The 19,282-nt window shown below is 35.9% G+C and overlaps 1 pseudogene; it reads right to left on the bottom strand.

Moving 5' to 3' along the window:
* LOC113758320 overlaps positions 1–15,333 on the bottom strand; it is a 39,200-nt pseudogene extending 23,867 nt beyond the window's left edge.
* Positions 15,334–19,282: the final 3,949 nt, after the last annotated feature.

Below are 19,282 nucleotides of genomic sequence, written 5' to 3'. Positions count from 1 at the left end.
TGTAATGGGTTGTTTTGGCTGGAATTACTTCCGAATTGGTTGTTGAGGCCTTCTGATGAAGTTTAACCCTTTTTCTTAGCTTTTATCTGGTTTTGGAATTTCTGGATTTGGACTTGGAGAACCTGAGTTATGATGTTTCCGCTAGAATGCGTTTTGGTGAATCTGTTTTACGTTTTTGATGTAGTATCTTGCATTTTTGACCTGTTTTCACTCAAAACTGGGTTGAGTGACCTTCTGCGATGTTGTAGCCCTGTCTCTTAGCTTCGAAACGGTGTATCGTGGACCTTCATCCGACAATCGTAGCGCCTTTGGTGCCATTACCACAAAATGACGTCAGAAGCTGTTTTTCTGGTTTTGAGCTTAACTTTCATTTCCGGACTTTTCCCTAGTTTGACTTGTACTAGTACTACTTGGAACTTGCTGAATGGCTATTGGATGAACTTGTTGTTGTGTGTGTACCTTTGGGACTGGCTGAGGAAATAATGAAGCCATGATGGCTGGGAAAGTTAGCAAATTCAGGGGAAGTGCTGTCCGAACTTTGAAGGGACTTGTTTGCATTGAGTTTGTGATCTAAGACTTGGATTTGAGCAAGGCAATGTTATATGCTGGATGATTTCTGAGCCGTGGAGGTGAGTGACCCTAAACTATTTCCGAAGTACTTGTGAAATGTTTCTTGCATTATTTATTCGATTGCATATCATGCGTGCTTGCATGTGGATTCATGACATGATTTGGCTTCAATGAGTTCTGGGAAAGTCTTGTGCTGGACACCAACGTCTCCACCTCTGTTCACGGTTCATGTTCATGTTTATCTGGAGCTCAAAAAGGGGCTCCCTCTTAATGTTAATGTTAAATGATCTATTTGAGCGTTGGGTGTTCAAGTACTATGATTTCACTGGCTCACGAGAGCAAAAGACGTACATTTGATCTCTGAATCATGACATCATCGAAATCATCGAAATGCAACATTGTGAAATATATTTGTTTAATGATTTTCCTGGTTACTCGCTGAGCTTTTAGTTCACCCCAAAAATATTTTATTCCCCTCCACAGGGCTCGTGGCAAAGGAAGGCTGGTAGTACTTATTCACGTGGCTGGATGGCTTATATCTTGTACAGTTTAGATTTGGAATCATTTGATGTATAGTTGGGAATTATTTCCGCTTTGCTTTTGACATGTAATTATTGGAGAATTTGATGTAATTTTTGTGTCTTATCTTGTAATCTGTTTGAGGATTGTAGTGAACGACTGAGTCCCGGCTAGAGCTGGGCAGGCGACCCGCCGAACCATCTGGTTCGCCTTAGGGGGAGGTGGGGCTGTCACAGTTGGTATCAGAGCTTAGGTTTCAGATCTCTGTAGTGTATCCTAGGCTTGAAGTTTAGGATGCCGGACTGTGGGTTTGATTTGACTCTTAGTGTTTACTTGGAATGCTTGAGTGATTCTTGCGGGATGTCTGGGATGTCTTGACTTGATTGGTACAAGATGGAATGTCGAGGACGACATTCTTTTAAGGAGGGGAGTTTGTGACGCCCCGAAAAGAATGAGTGTGAGAACCCGAAAATTTTCTAATTTTCTAGTGTTTATTTTATTTAATCGTCCGCCTTTTCTACATTTTCTTTATTAGAAAAATTTCCCAGATAAAGTTTATGAGCAAAGACAGTTTTAAAATGATTTTTCTAGTATCGGTTAGTTTTTGAGAAATTAAAAGCGTATTTTGAACGTGGGACCCGCAAGTGCGGTAAATGCATTATATTTTTGACAATTTGTTGGAATTTTGTATTAAGTGATATTATTTTACAAGGTGTTAAGATATTTGTATTGGAGAGACAAAAAGATAAGTTTTAAACCAAAAAGGTGACAAGTGTCACCTTGTGATTTAATCTTGGACTTTGACCATTTAACTTTACATTTACCTTTACTAAATAAATACCAAAATTTGACCAAAATAAGCTTCATATTACAAGCTTCTTGGCCGGCCCTTATCAAGCAAGAAAGAAAGAAAAGCTCTCAATTTTCTAGTCTCCAATCTTGCCCAATCTTTCAATTAAACCGATTAATCTTCCAATTACTCCATAAAACCTCTTAGTTTGGTGGAGTTGAGCTTGGTTGTGAAGTTGTTTGGAAAGCTAAGGTGGTTTGTTGCTCTATCTCTTGTATTGCTAAGGTGAGTTGTGAAGGACCCCTCTCCTTCCTCTAATGATGTTCAATTCATGATTGGTGGTGGTATAAGATGCACTTTTATGGATTATATCTTGATTTTGGTTGAATTGGTGAAGTTTATAATTATTGGGGATTTTTCTGTTTTCATATGGATATGATTATGGGGTCATGTATGATGATTGGAAATGATGTTTAATGACTCTAGGAGGTGGAAAAAGTGATTAATTACAATCAATTTCTGTTTTGGAAGGAAAAGTGGAAAACTAGGTTTCAATGTTCTTCATTCTGTCCGAATTTTTAGGTCCTAGATAGAGGCCGAATTGGCCTTAGCTCAAAACATAAAAGTTGTATGGAATGACATTTTAGAGGTTTCTACAAAATTTCAGGTCAATCTGAGTCGTGCAGAATGAGATAAGTCGAAATTACTATTGCTGTTCTGGTTTCACCCGAAATTGAGAAGTGCGTCTGTAATGGGTTGTTTTGGCTGGAATTGCTTCCGAATTGGTTGTTGAGGCCTTCTGATGAAGTTTAACCCTTTTTCTTAGCTTTCATCTGGTTTTGGAATTTCTGGATTTGGACTTGGAGAGCCTGAGTTATGATGTTTCCGCTAGAATGCATTTTGGTGAATCTGTTTTACTTTTTTGATGTAGTTTCTTGCATTTTTGACCTATTTACACTCAAAACTGGGTTGAGTGGCCTTCTGCGATATTGTAGCCCTGTCTCTTAGCTTCGAAACGGTGTATCTTACACCTTCATCCGACAATCGTAGCGCCTTTGGTGCCATTACCACAAAATGACGTCAAAAGCTATTTTTCTGGTTTTGAGCTTAACTTTCATTTTCGGACTTTTCCCTAGTTTGACTTGTACTAGTACTACTTGGAACTTGCTGAATGACTATTGGATGAACTTGTTGTTGTGTGTGTACCTTTGGGACTGGCTGAGGAAATAATGAAGCCATGATGGCTGGGAAAGTTAGCAAATTCAGGGGAAGTGCTGTCCGAACTTTGAAGGGACTTGTTTGCATTGAGTTTGTGATCTAAGACTTGGATTTGAGCAAGGCAATGTTATATGCTGGATGATTTCTGAGCCGTGGAGGTGAGTGACCCTAAACTATTTCCGAAGTACTTGTGAAATATTTCTTGCATTATTTATTCGATTGCATATCATGCGTGCTTGCATGTGGATTCATGACATGATTTGGCTTCAATGAGTTCTGGGAAAGTCTTGTGCTGGACACCAACGTCTCCACCTCTGTTCACGGTTCATGTTCATGTTTATCTGGAGCTCAAAAAGGGGCTCCCTCTTAATGTTAATGTTAAATGATCTATTTGAGCGTTGGGTGTTCAAGTACTATGATTTCACTGGCTCACGAGAGCAAAAGACGTACAATTTGAATCTCTGAATCATGACATCATCGAAATCATCGAAATGCAACATTGTGAAATATATTTTGTTTAATGATTTTCCTTGGTACTCGGCTGAGCTTTTTTAGCTCACCCCAAAATATTTTATTCCCCTCCACAGGGCTCGTGGCAAAGGAAGGCTGGTAGTACTTATTCACGTGTCTGGATGGCTTATATCTTGTACAGTTTGGATTTGGAATCATTTGATGTATAGTTGGGAATTATTTCCGCTTTGCTTTTGACATGTAATTATTGGAGAATTTGATGTAATTTTTGTGTCTTATCTTGTAATCTGTTTGAGGATTGTAGTGAACGACTGAGTCCCGGCGAGAGCTGGGCAGGCGACCCGCCGAACCCTCTGGTTCGCCTTAGGGGGAGGTGGGGCTGTCACAGTTGGTATCAGAGCTTAGGTTTCAGATCTCTGTAGTGTATCCTAGGCTTGAAGTTTAGGATGCCGGACTGTGGGTTTGATTTGACTATTAGTGTTTACTTGGAATGCTTGAGTGATTCTTGCGGGATGTCTGGGATGTCTTGACTTGATTGGTACAAGATGGAATGTCGAGGACGACATTCTTTTAAGGAGGGGAGTTTGTGACGCCCCGAAAAGAATGAGTGTGAGAACCCGAAAATTTTCTAATTTTCTAGTGTTTATTTTATTTAATCGTCCGCCTTTTCTACATTTTCTTTATTAGAAAAATTTTCCAGATAAAGTTTATGAGCAAAGATAGTTTTAAAATGATTTTTCTAGTATCGGTTAGTTTTTGAGAAATTAAAAGCGTATTTTGAACGTGGGACCCGCAAGTGCGGTAAATGCATTATATTTTTGACAACTTGTTGGAATTTTGTATTAAGTGATATTATTTTACAAGGTGTTAAGATATTTGTATTGGAGAGACAAAAAGATAAGTTTTAAACCAAAAAGGTGACAAGTGTCACCTTGTGATTTAATCTTGGACTTTGACCATTTAACTTTACCTTTACCTTTACTAAATAAATACCAAAATTTGACCAAAATAAGCTTCATATTACAAGCTTCTTGGCCGGCCCTTATCAAGCAAGAAAGAAAGAAAAGCTCTCAATTTTCTAGTCTCCAATCTTGCCCAATCTTTCAATTAAACCGATTAATCTTCCAATTACTCCATAAAACCTCTTAGTTTGGTGGAGTTGAGCTTGGTTGTGAAGTTGTTTGGAAAGCTAAGGTGGTTTGTTGCTCTATCTCTTGTATTGCTAAGGTGAGTTGTGAAGGACCCCTCTCCTTCCTCTAATGATGTTCAATTCATGATTGGTGGTGGTATAAGATGCACTTTTATGGATTATATCTTGATTTTGGTTGAATTGGTGAAGTTTATAATTATTGGGAATTTTTCTGTTTTCATATGGATATGATTATGGGGTCATGTGTGATGATTGGAAATGATGTTTAATGACTCTAGGAGGTGGAAAAAGTGATTAATTACAATCAATTTCTGTTTTGGAAGGAAAAGTGGAAAACTAGGTTTCAATGTTCTTCATTCTGTCCGAATTTTTAGGTCCTAGATAGAGGCCGAATTGGCCTTAGCTCAAAACATAAAAGTTGTATGGAATGACATTTTAGAGGTTTCTACAAAATTTCAGGTCAATCTGAGTCGTGTAGAATGAGATAAGTCGAAATTACTATTGCTGTTCTGGTTTCACCCGAAATTGAGAAGTGCGTCTGTAATGGGTTGTTTTGGCTGGAATTGCTTCCGAATTGGTTGTTGAGGCCTTCTGATGAAGTTTAACCCTTTTTCTTAGCTTTCATCTGGTTTTGGAATTTCTGGATTTGGACTTGGAGAGCCTGAGTTATGATGTTTCCGCTAGAATGCATTTTGGTGAATCTGTTTTACTTTTTTGATGTAGTTTCTTGCATTTTTGACCTATTTACACTCAAAACTGGGTTGAGTGGCCTTCTGCGATATTGTAGCCCTGTCTCTTAGCTTCGAAACGGTGTATCTTACACCTTCATCCGACAATCGTAGCGCCTTTGGTGCCATTACCACAAAATGACGTCAAAAGCTATTTTTCTGGTTTTGAGCTTAACTTTCATTTTCGGACTTTTCCCTAGTTTGACTTGTACTAGTACTACTTGGAACTTGCTGAATGACTATTGGATGAACTTGTTGTTGTGTGTGTACCTTTGGGACTGGCTGAGGAAATAATGAAGCCATGATGGCTGGGAAAGTTAGCAAATTCAGGGGAAGTGCTGTCCGAACTTTGAAGGGACTTGTTTGCATTGAGTTTGTGATCTAAGACTTGGATTTGAGCAAGGCAATGTTATATGCTGGATGATTTCTGAGCCGTGGAGGTGAGTGACCCTAAACTATTTCCGAAGTACTTGTGAAATGTTTCTTGCATTATTTATTCGATTGCATATCATGCGTGCTTGCATGTGGATTCATGACATGATTTGGCTTCAATGAGTTCTGGGAAAGTCTTGTGCTGGACACCAACGTCTCCACCTCTGTTCACGGTTCATGTTCATGTTTATCTGGAGCTCAAAAAGGGGCTCCCTCTTAATGTTAATGTTAAATGATCTATTTGAGCGTTGGGTGTTCAAGTACTATGATTTCACTGGCTCACGAGAGCAAAAGACGTACATTTGATCTCTGAATCATGACATCATCGAAATCATCGAAATGCAACATTGTGAAATATATTTGTTTAATGATTTTCCTGGTTACTCGCTGAGCTTTTAGCTCACCCCAAAATATTTTATTCCCCTCCACAGGGCTCGTGGCAAAGGAAGGCTGGTATTACTTATTCACGTGGCTGGATGGCTTATATCTTGTACAGTTTGGATTTGGAATCATTTGATGTATAGTTGGGAATTATTTCCGCTTTGCTTTTGACATGTAATTATTGGAGAATTTGATGTAATTTTTGTGTCTTATCTTGTAATCTGTTTGAGGATTGTAGTGAACGACTGAGTCCCGGCGAGAGCTGGGCAGGCGACCCGCCGAACCCTCTGGTTCGCCTTAGGGGGAGGTGGGGCTGTCACAGTTGGTATCAGAGCTTAGGTTTCAGATCTCTGTAGTGTATCCTAGGCTTGAAGTTTAGGATGCCGGACTGTGGGTTTGATTTGTGACTTAGTGTTTACTTGGAATGCTTGAGTGATTCTTGCGGGATGTCTGGGATGTCTTGACTTGATTGGTACAAGATGGAATGTCGAGGACGACATTCTTTTAAGGAGGGGAGTTTGTGACGCCCCGAAAAGAATGAGTGTGAGAACCCGAAAATTTTCTAATTTTCTAGTGTTTATTTTATTTAATCGTCCGCCTTTTCTACATTTTCTTTATTAGAAAAATTTCCCAGATAAAGTTTATGAGCAAAGACAGTTTTAAAATGATTTTTCTAGTATCGGTTAGTTTTTGAGAAATTAAAAGCGTATTTTGAACGTGGGACCCGCAAGTGCGGTAAATGCATTATATTTTTGACAACTTGTTGGAATTTTGTATTAAGTGATATTATTTTACAAGGTGTTAAGATATTTGTATTGGAGAGACAAAAAGATAAGTTTTAAACCAAAAAGGTGACAAGTGTCACCTTGTGATTTAATCTTGGACTTTGACCATTTAACTTTACCTTTACCTTTACTAAATAAATACCAAAATTTGACCAAAATAAGCTTCATATTACAAGCTTCTTGGCCGGCCCTTATCAAGCAAGAAAGAAAGAAAAGCTCTCAATTTTCTAGTCTCCAATCTTGCCCAATCTTTCAATTAAACCGATTAATCTTCCAATTACTCCATAAAACCTCTTAGTTTGGTGGAGTTGAGCTTGGTTGTGAAGTTGTTTGGAAAGCTAAGGTGGTTTGTTGCTCTATCTCTTGTATTGCTAAGGTGAGTTGTGAAGGACCCCTCTCCTTCCTCTAATGATGTTCAATTCATGATTGGTGGTGGTATAAGATGCACTTTTATGGATTATATCTTGATTTTGGTTGAATTGGTGAAGTTTATAATTATTGGGAATTTTTCTGTTTTCATATGGATATGATTATGGGGTCATGTGTGATGATTGGAAATGATGTTTAATGACTCTAGGAGGTGGAAAAAGTGATTAATTACAATCAATTTCTGTTTTGGAAGGAAAAGTGGAAAACTAGGTTTCAATGTTCTTCATTCTGTCCGAATTTTTAGGTCCTAGATAGAGGCCGAATTGGCCTTAGCTCAAAACATAAAAGTTGTATGGAATGACATTTTAGAGGTTTCTACAAAATTTCAGGTCAATCTGAGTCGTGTAGAATGAGATAAGTCGAAATTACTATTGCTGTTCTGGTTTCACCCGAAATTGAGAAGTGCGTCTGTAATGGGTTGTTTTGGCTGGAATTGCTTCCGAATTGGTTGTTGAGGCCTTCTGATGAAGTTTAACCCTTTTTCTTAGCTTTCATCTGGTTTTGGAATTTCTGGATTTGGACTTGGAGAGCCTGAGTTATGATGTTTCCGCTAGAATGCATTTTGGTGAATCTGTTTTACTTTTTTGATGTAGTTTCTTGCATTTTTGACCTATTTACACTCAAAACTGGGTTGAGTGGCCTTCTGCGATATTGTAGCCCTGTCTCTTAGCTTCGAAACGGTGTATCTTACACCTTCATCCGACAATCGTAGCGCCTTTGGTGCCATTACCACAAAATGACGTCAAAAGCTATTTTTCTGGTTTTGAGCTTAACTTTCATTTTCGGACTTTTCCCTAGTTTGACTTGTACTAGTACTACTTGGAACTTGCTGAATGACTATTGGATGAACTTGTTGTTGTGTGTGTACCTTTGGGACTGGCTGAGGAAATAATGAAGCCATGATGGCTGGGAAAGTTAGCAAATTCAGGGGAAGTGCTGTCCGAACTTTGAAGGGACTTGTTTGCATTGAGTTTGTGATCTAAGACTTGGATTTGAGCAAGGCAATGTTATATGCTGGATGATTTCTGAGCCGTGGAGGTGAGTGACCCTAAACTATTTCCGAAGTACTTGTGAAATGTTTCTTGCATTATTTATTCGATTGCATATCATGCGTGCTTGCATGTGGATTCATGACATGATTTGGCTTCAATGAGTTCTGGGAAAGTCTTGTGCTGGACACCAACGTCTCCACCTCTGTTCACGGTTCATGTTCATGTTTATCTGGAGCTCAAAAAGGGGCTCCCTCTTAATGTTAATGTTAAATGATCTATTTGAGCGTTGGGTGTTCAAGTACTATGATTTCACTGGCTCACGAGAGCAAAAGACGTACATTTGATCTCTGAATCATGACATCATCGAAATCATCGAAATGCAACATTGTGAAATATATTTGTTTAATGATTTTCCTGGTTACTCGCTGAGCTTTTAGCTCACCCCAAAAATATTTTATTCCCCTCCACAGGGCTCGTGGCAAAGGAAGGCTGGTAGTACTTATTCACGTGTCTGGATGGCTTATATCTTGTACAGTTTGGATTTGGAATCATTTGATGTATAGTTGGGAATTATTTCCGCTTTGCTTTTGACATGTAATTATTGGAGAATTTGATGTAATTTTTGTGTCTTATCTTGTAATCTGTTTGAGGATTGTAGTGAACGACTGAGTCCCGGCGAGAGCTGGGCAGGCGACCCGCCGAACCCTCTGGTTCGCCTTAGGGGGAGGTGGGGCCGTCACATCAAGGGGTTGAATCGAAAAGCAATGATTTAATAAATAACACCATGTGGCAGCTGACCCGGTAAAAAATTCAGTTTGATGGGAGGAGAAGAACGAATCCTTAAGTTTTTTATTATTTCTTTTTAATGCTCTCTTTTTTTATTTTTATAAATTTTCTTAATTTCTCTTCACTTCAATTTGTTGTTCAAACTTTTATAGTATTTATTTTTAATTTTGTATCATTTGAAACAATTATAAATGCTCTTATGAAATTTTTTAAATTTCAATTACAATCTTAATTTCTATATGTTTTCAAATAAATATTATAAATTTAGTTATAAATGCAGAAAGATTTCATTTAAATTTTGTAAATACCATATGAGATATTTTTATGTGTGTGTGTGTTTGTGCATGTGTATAAATAGAGAGAGAGAGAGAGAGAGAGAGATACACACACTCATAACATTAAATTATAATCATGATGTAATCTGGTCTTCTATAGTTCTATTTTTTAGTCCCAACTTACCAATTGTATCCATTGACCTGACTGAACTTGGCCGAGTTGCCCTCTCTTTGAGTTTCGAGACATTGGTTCTTCCAGTAATTCAAAATACATACCTTCTCTAGATACTGTAGCGATACAATTAAGTTTAACCACTTAACTTAATCATGCCTAATGTTTGAAGAATATCATTGTTAGATAGAAGTAGTTTGACAAGAGGTTCTAAAGCTGAATCAAATGATTCCAGACTTGATAGTAACACTTGAAGGTTTTACAGATGATCGAGATGAAACTGCTGTAAACTTCAGACAAGAAAGCTAAACGAGTAACTTACCAAATGTTGAAGAATTGAAGGTTGTCCAGCCATCTACGACATTCCGATTCCCAGATATCACAGTGCGATTGATTCCATCTCCAATCAACATTACACTTTTCTTGTGTTTAGGCACAACAACGTACTCTTCATAGAATCCTTGCTTCTCAAAGATCACAAAATAACCATCTTCAGTCCTCAAGTTATCTGGTGCAAATGCTATGGCATCTCCTATTGAGGTGAAGTTGCTACCCCCATAATTTCTAACTGTAACTGCCTCTCTGATATTAACTCCTTTAGTCCTTTATCCACCAATTCGGCTAGATTTCTTCCCCACCTTTGGGAATCATTTAATCCATGCAGAACCTGGTGATTCAGTATCTTTACTAAGGATTATCACAACTTAGATGGAAACTTCACTAAGAACTTCACTATGTACTTTGACTAGCAACGCAAAGTAGCCAAACTTGGCATGTCAAAAGTGGATGACTATGAAGTGAAAAAACCTCAAATATAAGAGATTAAAATGCATCATTTTAAAAGTGAGAAACTAAAAAATATAAAACTCAAATATGAGGGACTATCATTGCAATTTGCCCGAACATTTTCATTTTTATCAATACCATGTCTAAACTAAAGGTTCCTACGGGCCTGTTTGGAAGCCATGTTTTTTGACAAGTTTTTTACCTACTAGTTTTTTAACAACTTTTGCTACAGAAACCCCAAAAAACTTCTCAAAAATTTTTACCTACACACTTAAAATATCCAAAACACAAAAAAAATTAAAAAATTCCCTTCCCCTTCTCTTCTTCTTCTTCCTCCCCCACCCCAACCCACCACCACCTTCGTCGCCGGCCACCACCTCTGCCGCCGGTTTCGGCGCCGATCACCTCTTCTGGTGCCGGTCTTTTTTTTTTTTTGCCCTTTTTCCCTCTCCCCCTCTTCCTCCCCTACCATCATCCTCTCTGTCTTTTTTTTTCTCTCTGCATCTCCCCACTCCTCCCCCACCACCCTTCCCCTTCCCCTCTGGCCATCTGGTCGCTAGACCAGATATCACGGGGGAGGGGGAGGGTGGCGGGGGAAGGGGAGGAGGGGAGAGAAGGAAAATTGCCCAAAAAAAAAATTTTCATTTCGCTGCTTCATTTGCCCACAAGAGTAAGGAGAGGAGACGGGAGGAGAGAGAGAGGGAAAATGTGAAAAAAAAAAGTGGCAGAGGGAAGGTGAGAAGCGAGAAGGGGAACAGGGGAGGGGGAAGGGACAAAGAGGGTGGCAGGGGGAGAGGGGGAAGGGGCAGAGGGGAGGAAAGGGATGGTGGGCATAGGGGGTGGCAGGGGAAGGAATGGGAGGGGTGGCGGCCCCAGGAGGGTGGCGGGCAAAGGGAGGAGGAACGGGGAAGGGAGTGGGAAAGGGGTGGCGGGGAGAGGGGAGGAAAGGGGTAGCGGGGGAGGGAGAGGGAGGGGGAAGAGGAGAAAAGAAAAAAAAAAGAAAAAGAAGAGAGGTGGTGCTGGCGGAGGTGCTAGAGGTGGGAGGCAGAGGTAACGGGGAAGGGGGAGGGGGAAAGAAGAAGAAGAAGAAGAAGAAGAAGAAGAAGAGAGGAAAGAAAAGAAAAAGGAAATAAAGAAAAAGAAAAAGAAAGAGAAAGAGAAAAAGAAAGAAAAGGAAAAAAAAAATTTCACTTTACAAAAACTTCTACAAAATTTTTCACATTACAAAAACTTCTATAAAAAAGTTTTTTACCTTACAAAAACTTCTACAAAAATTTTTCAAAAACTTCTACAGTGCACTAAAGTAAAGTTTTAGACAAACTCCCAAAAAACTCAGATTCTAAAATTTTGTGTTTTGACATTTCACCCTTATGAGTAATGACAAGGGTTTAAAAGGTTCCAAACTTCCAATATCTAACCCAAAAAGAGAAAAACAAACCCAAAAAATTTACCATAATTTCTTATCTTCCCGTCTTTCACATTTTAAAGTTCTCCGTCCTTGCGTACAAATTTTTCATGTTTATATAAGGCTGACACACTTTCGAATTACACATATTTTTCGTCTTTCCTTTTTTTACTTTTTTTTTATAATCATCTCAATCCATGCAATTATTTCACTTTTTAACACTTCAATTCTAAAGAAAATTAAATTTCACAAATATTTTAATTTTATTAATTTTATGTTGATCACTACCAGTACTACATCTATTAATGTCTACAGCTGAAAGAATGAAAGCAATTTAAACGGCTGTCTAAACTTTCGACACAAAAATTGGCCAAATAAAAAATTGGGATAATTTCAGAAACCTCCCTTGAGGTTTCTGACATTTACACTCACCTCCCCTGAGATTACTAATCCTTTACAAATTCCGTCCAAATGATTAAAATATTGTTTTAGAGAGTGAAATTAGAATTTTGTACCTGATTTGCCCTTTGTGCTACATGTCCAATGAATGACAAAGTATTACAAATTAATTAATAATTAATAAATTTTAAGGAGCGTAGTTTATAGGCAAATACGTATTACTTATTTAAAGTACCAGCTCTTTACGGGTATTTTACTTTCAAACATTTACTTTATTACAAATATTTATTCTCAAATACAGATTTGTATTTACTCTCAAATATTTAATTTTTGTTAAATAAAAAACCTACCAGTTTTTCTTCCGTAAAAATATTAATATAACACTTTTTCAATTTTAGTTATAAATATTTATGTATTTAGTATAAATTAAATGATTCAGGATAAAATACTCATAAAGAGCTAATACTTTACTTATGTAATGGATGAAAATCATAAAAAAATTAATACTTTATGGACCATTTCTTTTTTTAAAAAATATTTAATTTATATGAAATAGATAACCTATTGATTTTCTTTTTGCGAGAATGTTACAGTAACACTTTTTAATTTTTAATCACAAACGTTAATATATTTATCATAAATTAAATATTTGAAAATAAAATATCTGTAAAGGGCGGGTACTTTAAATATATTAACGTTTGTGATTAAAAATTAAAAAGTGTTACAGTAACATTCTCGCAAAAAGAAAATCAGTAGGTTATCTATTTCATATAAATTAAATATTTTTTAAAAAAAGAAATGGCCCATAAAGTATTAATTTTTTTATGATTTTCATCCATTGCATGAGTAAAGTATTAGCTCTTTATGAGTATTTTATCCTGAATCATTTAATTTATGCTAAATACATAAATATTTATAACTAAAATTGAAAAAGTGTTATATTAATATTTCTACGGAAGAAAAACTGGTAGGTTTTTTATTTAACAAAAATTAAATATTTGAGAGTAAATACAAATCTGTATTTGAGAATAAATATTTGTAATAAAGTAAATGTTTGAAAGTAAAATACCCGTAAAAAGCTGGTACTTTAAATAAGTAATACGTATTTGCCTATAAACTACGCTCCTTAAAATTTATTAATTATTAATTAATTTGTAATACTTTGTCATTCATTGGACATGTAGCACAAAGGGAAAATCAGGTACAAAATTCTAATTTCACTCTCTAAAACAATATTTTAATCATTTGGACTGAATTTGTAAAGGATTAGTAACCTCAAGGGAGGTTTCTGAAATTATCCCTAAAAATTTTGCAGCATTGCACAAGATCAATTATTACTCTGTTAATCTTTTTTTTTTTCGAGAAACGAAAATTTTGACAGATAAATCTAATCCCAGGAGAAACTCCAAAAGCCGGTATCTTTTGGAGCCTCCCAGGGACTTAACTACCCAAATTCCCAACCCCCCAAAGCCGATGTGGGATAGAAACCCCGACAGGGGCCAAGCCTATTGGACCGCTGCTACTAAGAAGTAAATACCCCCCACAAGCCCAGAGAATGACGACCCAAGCGGAAGTTTCTTTCTTGCATTTTTTTCGAGAAACGAAAATTTTGACAGACAAACCTAATCCCAGGAGAACTCCAAAAGCCGGTATCTTTTGGAGCCTCCGAGGGATATTACTCTGTTAATCCTTGTACTTGATTTTCGAGTCCAGTCCAATTCTAACAACCCACGATAGGCCGACAGTCGGCTTACTTTTCCAGCTTTCCGAACGCGTCCCAATGCATGTGTTACTAAGCCCAGCGAAACGCTATACAACTCCGAGGCAGCAGACAGCGGTGCAATCAGTGCACCCACCAAGTTGCTGCCGCTGTGTCACTCAAACAGAGATTTGAGCACACAAGTCAATTGTGAAAATTTAGGTACACTTATGCATATAGGGAAGGCACTAGGGCATTGCAGAAGCTTAGGTCCCGTTTGAATTACTGTTTTTAGAAAAATATACTATAAAAATTTAATATAATATTTAAGATAAAAATTAAAATTAATGCATAAAATTTTTTTAGAAAACTAACAATGCGAATAAGGTTTAAATTTTTTCATGCATTTGATGTAGAATCAATTTGCTCTACATTGGCAACAGAAATGTATTTTAAAGTTTAAATGCACTTTATATGAATTTGAAATACAAAGGACTTTTTTGCTAAGATTTTTGTAAGCTGTATTGCTAACCCCCGAAAAAAAAAAAATAGTAGAAAACTTATTATCAACTATATCTTTTAAAACAAATAACCCAAAATATATCAAAACTTCTCCGTTGTGCTCCTTTCATCAATTTTTGTTATTACAATATATTATTGTAATTAATATGTGAGTATGGTATATCAAAATTCTACACTATATGCATCCAACCTATGTACAAGTTTAATTAATCCAACAATATTTAACAGATGGTTAAAAATGAGTATTAATTAATTAAGAATATCTACAAAATTTTCAAAAAAAAAAAGAAAAAAATATCCACAAGAAAAAGGAACGTTTTACCTGTCAACAAGGCCATCATAGCATGTTTGTTGATTCGTCACAACAGCACTCAACAAAGCCTGCACTCTACCAACCAAACTGTCGCTCCCGGAAGAGGAATTATCTGATTTGAGCTCTACAGATATGGATTCCAAGTAATCCACCGTCAGCTCCGATAGCTGAGCACAATCATGCAATGCATTAAGCTCTTTACTACTAAGAAATCTGCTTTGTTTTTGCTGTGATAGCAAATGGTTAGTAAGGTCAGATATTTTCTGGGCATGTTTTAGGCACCATTTTACAGAGAATTTTCCATAGCCATCTAAGTTTGTAGGTGAATGCTGAAAAGATGAAAGAATGGAACGGCATAGCTTGGGATAAAGGGTGGATTTGCATGCAGTGTAAGGTGATTGAGGCTGAAGAGGAAGAGGGTTTCGGGCAAAGATTTTTGGTGATAAAAGCAAAGAGAGAAGAAGAAAGAAAAGGGATGGTTTAGTGCCTTTCGGCATTGCGAAAATTTGTGAGGAAATGTTGTTTATGGGACTTTGGAGGTAGATTTGATAGTAGTTTGATCTGTTTGGAGTAATGGTGGTATATATAGGATTGAGATCCTCTATAGTCGTACGCGCTGTAAGTTACAGTTAAAGGTGGGAGATAGACTACTTTGAAATTGGATGGAGAAGATTAAATATAAAATATAAATTTTATAACAAATTTTGTTGTATTTTTTATTTTATTGTATTAATATTTATATTATTACTCCCTCCGTCCCATTTATTTAGTCGTGTTTGAAGAATTTAATTTTTTTAATAATAATGGTTTGATTGTGATGTTTGTACTTTCTTTTTTAATTTTACCCCCATAAATTTAAAATTTAAATTTAAATGATAACTTATATATATGATTAGAAAGAAATATTATCTTAAAAAAAGAGATTAAAAGGTACTTTGACTTTTTCAATATAACAAATATTTTAAGACATTTTAAAATAAAAAAAATATGAAATATATTAGTATTTACATTAATTGTGCTACTATTTATATTGTACGGTGCAATTGATATGGGTAAGTGATAACAGTAGAAGTCCTGATGCGTAAATATACAGTAGATGGTCGGATGAGCAATTATGCATGGGAAAAAACAAGAACGAGCAAGTGCAAGGAGAAGGAAAATAATGTCGGGAAGAGAAGAGCTGTGCTTCAAAGGGCGGTTGAAACATCGTAATTTTAGTTAGAAAGTGCGGTCTAATCAAATTGTTAACCGTCGTCTGACTAAGATGCAGGACCAACTATTGCGGAAGTGAAAAGACTAGTTGGTGTCCCTAATGATTTGGCATAGTTCAGTTTGATCGATTAGAAACACAAATAAAGCTAATAAAAATTAGGAGAAAAACATAATTAGCCCTCAAACTTTAATGATCTTATACTTTTAGCCATATCCTTTTTGGCCCTTGATGTTGAAAACATATACTTATAAGCTTGTAGCCGTTACATTAGTTTGAGGTGTTAAAGTTGATGGAAAAGTATAATTTGCAACATACAAGCAAAATTAGAAAGCTATTTTATCAAAATCTTAAATGAAGTAGTCCAACATTGGGATTTTTAATGCAGCAAAAATTATGCCAAATAAGTTATATTTCCAAAATTTTCATAACGTGAGGAGTTTATTGGTTAAAACTATTGAAAAAGTTGACATCTATTGGGTGTTGAAGTAAAATTCCTTTAAGATTAATAGTTCAGATTGATAGGATTATAAATACACATTTTTAACAATTCAAGAGCTAAAAGACAAAAACAATAACTAGAGGGCTAAAAGTGTAAGATTGTTAAAGTTTGAAGCCCAAATAGTCCCTAACAATTAAGGTTCAAATGAGATTCTGGCCCTGTTTAGGGGTGGTTTATAAAGAAGCACCTCTAACACAATTATTCTTAACAAAAGTGCTTTTAAGTTACTAAAAATTGGGTTCTTTAAATTACAAAAATTTAGTTACGAAACACCTTAAAAATACTTTTAGTATTTAAAAGCGCCTTTTCTTTTTGTAAACACACTATAATCCCAAACGGGGCTTCAAATTTGTAAGAGATCATTTGAGTTTTGTTAGTTAAAAAGTTCATTATATTCTAAACTCAATTTGAGTTTAGTTTGCTCATTTTGAAATTTGGAATTTATGTAGAAAATCCAATATATTTGAGTTCAACAAAAAAAAAAAAGCTTGGCAATTTGGCAGACTAATATACAAGCCATGTTTGGACACAATTTCAAAACAACTAAGTTTTTGGAGTTGTTTTAGGAATTAAACAACTAGGTTTTAGTTGTTTTAGGAGTCAAACAACTAGGCAACTAATGTTTAGTTGTTTTAGGAGTTAAACAACTAGGTTTTAGTTAAGTTTTGCATTTTATGATTAAAATGAGAAACATTGCATTTTTATGAATTTAAATGATCAAAACTTCATGTTTTATAGGTTTGATGGATTCAATCATCAAATGGAGTAAAGTATGTGTTTGGATGAATTTTGATGAATTGAAGTGGTTTTCAAGTGTACATGAAGTGCAAATGATGAAGAAAAGAAGTGCAATGAAGAAACCAAAAAGATCCTCAAAGTTGACACATTTTATCTTCTAAATAGTTGAGGATATTTTGATCATTTGTTAGCCTACGATCTCCAAATAACTTGATTCTTGATGCATTGGAAATTTAAATCAATGGGCTACAACTTTTGTATTTTGCACAAGAGCTGATTTGGCCTTCTTCATTGAGATATTTGCACATCAAATCAGTGGTAGAAGCAAAATAGGATCCTGATGATAAGTCACAAATTTGTCATTTATTTTATAATTGTTAGATTCCACTCACTTTTAAAAATTTGTGATTATTGCAGGGAGTGGAACAAAATACCATAAAAAGGTGTCAATCTAACAGTAACCAGCATAAGAGTTTGAGTAGCAGTCAACAAGGTGGAGGCTGATTCGATTTTGTTTCCTTGTTGAGTGGAAGATATGCGGCAGCCAGGGGCAATTTTGGAAGACTAGACCACTCTTCTTCTTATTGGCGGTTTCCAAAAAGGAGGAAGTAAAACGAGACGAGGAGTCTTCCTTTTACTCCTTATTGCTAGCCAAATAGGAGTAGAGATTATATAGGAAATTAGAGAGAAAAAGTAGCCGTCAATTTTGACTCCTTCTTGACTATTGACTTTTGCACTTTTTGGTAGCTAGCTTTTCCATCATATGGCAGACACTCAAGGAGAAAACAATTAGCCATTCTTTGTCGTCTTTGCTTTTCTTTTCCTGATTCCAACGAATTGAATCATCTCGGTTGGGGGCGATGTACGCCGCAAGTATTTCTACAATTACGCATGGGTTTTTCTCAACAGGGATGAACTAATCTCCTTTTCTAGTTAAGGAACAACAGAAGATTTGATTTGACTTAAATTGTGATATCTAACTGATTTTAGTTTTCCTATTATTTTCTGGTATTCATATATTGCCAGCATTATTTTCGTATGGTTATTGTATTATTTCATTATCCTGGGGCTGATTGTTAAATTAATTCAATGATCTGAAGCCAATTAGAATAATTAAATCTGTAATTGTTTGATTGTTCTAAATTAGTGGCAATTGACATAATCGGGGTTATGTCAGGGAAATATACGGGCTAATTTGTAAGCAACCCTCGTAGCGTGTTGTTTGGTTAGAACAGGGTTTCTCTAAATCTTAATGTAATTGTGAAATTCAATTCCATGGTCGTACCTAGAATTACTTTGCAATTAGAGCAATAGCTAACGGTCGTACCTTAGTTATCGATAATTAAGCAGAAATTGATTGTCATCATTCGTTTGACAATTATAACTTGTTTATCAGTTTATATGTGGACTGTCGTGCCCCATTTTTAAAGGAAATAAATAACGAGTTTATGAAAATGAATTTTTGGTTTATTTGAGAAAAAATGAGTTTTTGATTTAAAGAGAAAATAAATAAAGGTAAATGGGCCTAAAATGGGGTTTAAAAGTGCGACAATTTTGGCCCAAAATACAGTTTAAAAAGGTTTTTTAATAAAAAAATAGGAGTCGCCACTTGGTATTGAGTTAAAGTGTACCAAGTCACCTAAAATGAATTTTGAATAAAAAGTAGAAAAACTCTTTTTAAACGACTCCAGGTCTTCGAAAATTAAGAGAAAAAGGATCGGGAGTCACATTTGAAGAAAGGGAAGGCCAGGATAAAATCACAAGCACCCTTTCAATCTAGCCAAAGCTAGTTGCGTAATTTAGTCAAAAGTTTTCTTAATTTAACCTAAAAATTTATCACATTTTAGAGGTATTTACATGAATGCAAATCTAGACCTAATTATCGGGGTCAGAATATCTCTTCGAAGCTATTTGATGCAAATCGCATCAACTGCGATGCCCAAAAGTAAACTTTCGAAGAAGTCACGAATTGTGCAAAAATATGAGACTCAAAGAAAAGTAAAAAGAAAA

The sequence above is a fragment of the Coffea eugenioides genome, unplaced genomic scaffold, assembly GCF_003713205.1.
Source record: "Coffea eugenioides isolate CCC68of unplaced genomic scaffold, Ceug_1.0 ScVebR1_47;HRSCAF=261, whole genome shotgun sequence".
Taxonomy (NCBI): Eukaryota; Viridiplantae; Streptophyta; class Magnoliopsida; order Gentianales; family Rubiaceae; genus Coffea; species Coffea eugenioides.
Note: the sequence above shows the minus strand (reverse complement) of the source record. Positions and strands in the feature narration are given on the sequence as shown.